This window comes from Myotis yumanensis, unplaced genomic scaffold, assembly GCF_028538775.1.
Source record: "Myotis yumanensis isolate MYYU_CA2020_CCGP unplaced genomic scaffold, mMyoYum1.0.hap1 SCAF_5, whole genome shotgun sequence".
Classification (NCBI taxonomy): domain Eukaryota; kingdom Metazoa; phylum Chordata; class Mammalia; order Chiroptera; family Vespertilionidae; genus Myotis; species Myotis yumanensis.
The window spans coordinates 73,791,694-73,795,975 of NW_027223756.1; positions in this window are offsets into that span (position 1 = coordinate 73,791,694).

Genomic DNA, 4,282 nt, shown 5'->3' on the forward strand with positions numbered 1-4,282 from the left:
GTAATCAAAAACGTCCCAAAAACAAAATTCCAGGACCAGATGGCTTCACTGGTGAATTCTTTCAAATATTCAAAGCTTCAATACCCATCCTCTCAAACTCTTCCCCCAAAAAAAAAAAAAAACTGAAGAGGAAGGAACACTACCAAAGACATTTTACAAGGCCAGCATTACCCTGATACCAGACAAGGACGCCACAAAAAGAGAAAATACAGGTTAATATTCTTGATGTACATAGAACCATAGAATAGAGGACTGGCCTTAAAATAAACCCTAGACTAGAAAGGGTAAAAGACATGACTTAAGAGATGAGAGAGAAGATCAAACATCCTTATCTCATTTTCTCATGAACTTAATGATGGAATCTTAGAAACATCCCTATAAACTGGGGAAGAATCTGAAGATTTCACAGGTAGTGCTTTACTTCCTGGGGCTTTATCCTAGGACAGTGACCCACTGGTGCATAAAGAAACCAAGCTAGGGGATTGGATCAACATGTTTTTTTAAATGACTGAGAGTAGACTAGATTAGAAGATATCAGAGTGCATCCAGTGTAGAAAGCATAACTGTAACTGGGGGAATTTTTTCTTTTATACACATGTGTACTATATGTGCACTATGTGTAGACATAAAATATATATCTTAGTATGGCTTCTGGTAAAAAGACAAAACAAAACTGTTTGAAAGCTATGGTCAGAGAAACTATAAAGCTTTCAGAAAACTTGCATTTGTTAGAACATGGGTTGTGGTGTGTGCAGAGGAGGAACAATAGCTGAGATCAAAGGCTAGTGGACCTGAAGGCAGCCTCACAGAATCCTGTGCAATCGTGTTGAGTGTAGAGAAAGCAGAAAAGCACTGCCAGGTCTGCCAAGGGGTTTGGGGGTGTGGAAAAACTAGGAGAACCAAGACCCCAATAAAGCCTAGAGCTGGAACAAGGAGCCCCAAGGACTGAGCCCCTGTGACCAGATGCAACAATAACAATAAAGTCCTCAGTCATCAGGGGCCAGCATGATGCTCAAAGGATGGAGAGGGAGCAGCTACATCTCAGGAGTGCAGGAGCACTGTGGCCAGGAGTCCAAGCTACATCAAAGCAGAAACCTGAGGATAGAGGCCAAGGTTGAAAGATACCTCAATGGATGGCCACAAGACCAGGAGGACACGGAACCTCTCCCAGTACTAGTATACAGACGCCATCTTGAAAAAAAGGAGTAGGGAAAAACCTGGTGAGAACCCCAAAAGACTAAGAAGTTACCTAATAGGCTATTTAGTACTGAAAGCCACCAAAAAGCCATTTTTATTTGGCAAGATCCAGTGTTTTCTTCCATCATTAGGAATGATGAGAGCAAGATGAAGTCAGTTATAGAAAATAGAGCAATTAACATTTCTTGTAAGTTGGAGTCATGCTTAAGTTTTGGCTTTATTACATGTAGTCTATCAAAGTGTACAAAAGGGGTATTTACCCTGTCTAGGAGTCAGAGATGATACCTATTCTTAGGATATTATGTAAACAAATGAAATATTATATGGTACCAGCCTACAACAAAATGGCAAAATTAGAGAAAAGGTAATGTAATAAGCTTTTCATAATGCTAAATATATTCTAATTTAAAAGCTGTCCTTTATTCTAAAATAATATACTTCTGACTTTCCTAGTGCCAAAATGTCCTTCCGACTCATATACGGTGATGACAGCTGGCAGTTGTTCCTCGGAGGCCCTTATTTGGCAAAATCGAAAATGGACAACCTATGCTGGCTCCTCAAGTATTTGGTCCAATTCTACTGGCCCTTGAAATGCAAGTGTGGAGCTCACTGAGGAAATGTGTGTGAGAGCCTCCCCGCACAGAATAGGCAGTGCATCAATAGCTGATCAGATCCCTGTTTCGTAGAGATCAGCCCTTACCAGGTAGCTTTTGCTCTTTTTCCCACAGGTTGCATCTTGTTCTCCCTCTCAGCTTTCCTAACCATACATTGTTCCAGGCCACCTCTCCCCAGGTAGCCTAGAAAAAATGAAAGACATGACTTATGGGATGAGAGAGAAAGCCAAATGTCCTCTTCCCTCTTCCACCATTGGATGGACCTGAGGGTGGAATTTTAGAAACACACACATGGACTGGGAAAGAACCTAGGATTTGGGGACTAGCACTCAGCAAAGAGGAGGGTAAAAACAGGTATCTCTCTAGAAGAATTTATAAAATTGTGTCACCATTTGATTTCTAAGGTCCATCATACTATTAAACTGCATACATTACTGATAAAATGAGCCTAATTATATACTTATATCTTGCTATACACTTAGAAACTTCAGTGCCAAGTTATTTTGTTCATTAATTTCCTTTCATAAAAGTATGTATGTGCCAGGGTTACTTAAAAAACCATTAAGGAAGAAAAACATACTCCCCAAAAAATCAGATAATACATGACATTCTTATTTAGTAAGAATCGGGAATTCCACCCTGCCTGCCCTCTCCATTCATCTTTTCCCTGCTAGTTAAAGCACAGAATAAATCTACAAGGGCAGGGTGTAAGCAACATTTCCCCAGGGAGAAAGTGCCACTAGTCCCTTTAGCTCTGAAGGGAGGGATAGCAACATTTCCCCAGGGAGAAAGTGCCACTAATCCTTTTTGTTTTGAAAAGTCCTCCCCACGGGGCAGATCATCTCTAGACTCTGATGCATCTCCCTCTCCCCCATCCATCAGCCTTTTGCTTACATACACTGGAGAGGTTTGGCACCCCTTATAAACTCTGGGTGAACAATTAAATCCTAACTATTTGAATATCTCTTTTGACCAGGGGGTACTTGATGGCTCTCTGCCCTAAGCTTTGGGTCCTTTTTGCCAACTCCAGGAAAACAAATAAAATTTCTCTCAACGTCCAGTTACATATATGTCATATTTATAGTCATAGGAAACAAAATGAAAGAAAATAACCATAACACCAATAGTAGTTTTCTCTCTATAATGAAACTGAGGGCAATTTTAAATTTTTTCCCCTACATTTTTCTATTTTAAAATTTTCTAGAGTACTCATGTATCACTTTTGTAATTGGAGAGTAAACCATTTAACAACAACAACAACAACAAAAAATAATTAGTGCAAAGATGAACTGCAGATTGGTAAAAAGGAAAAGTGAACTACCTTAACCAATTCAACTTTTTCCTTTTAATCTCAAAAACTGGGTTACCTCATTAAATTAGAATTTTATTTTCCTTGGTTTACTCATACATAGCCTGCATAGAAAGATAAAATGTCTGCTTTATTAAAGAAAGAAAATGTTTCTTCTGCATCTTCAGAAGAAATTAGTGATTTTAAAAGTTAATCGTCCAGCCCTGGCCAATGTGTCTCAGTGATTAGAGCATCGACCTGCTCACCAAAGGTTCGGGGTTCAATTCCCAGTCAAGGGCATGTGCCTGGGTTGCAGGTTCAATCCCGGCCAAGTCAGGGCACGTGTGGGAAGCAATCGATCTATGTGTCTCTCTAACATCGCTGTTTCTTTCTCTCTCTCCCTCCCTCCCTCTCCACTTCCTCTTTCCCTTCCACCCTCTCTAAAAATCAATGGGAAAAATATCCTAGGGTAAGGATTTTTTTTAAAAAGTTAATTGTTCAATTTTAGGTTATGTTTGAAAATGGACTAGTTCCCTATTTATTGGGTTTCTTTTATTACATTTTCATTAACAAATTAATATTTTTAAATTGCTAACCAATAATTATAAGATGTTTTATGCCCTCAGAAATCTTTGCTCAGTTCCTTTAGACCTGCTTCAACTTCTGTTCAAAAGTTTAAAAACAATCTGATATTGAATATTTCTGAAGGATCTTTGTAATATGTATTTTTTAAAACAGGCATCTTAAAATCATATTTTAATGTATTTCTTTAATATATATTTAACATATATATTTAAAAGCAGGCATTGAAGACTGACATAATTTTTTTCTAATTGCTGTTTACATTTTCAATGTTAGTTTGTATTACTTTCAGGTGTACAATATAGTGGTTAGACAATCATACTTTACAAAGTATTCCCTGGGATATTGCCACTATCCACCTGGCAACATACATAGTTATTACAATATTATTGACTATATTCCTTTATATCCCTATGACTTTATATCCCTATTGCTAACTACCAATTTGTATTTCTTAATTCCTTAATGTCTTTCATCCAGTCTCCCAGCTCCCCTCTCTTCTGGCAACCATCAGTCTGTTCTCTGCAACTATGAGTCTGCTTCTATTTTGTTTATTCATTTACTTTGTTCTTTAGATTCCACATAAAAGTGAAACTATGGT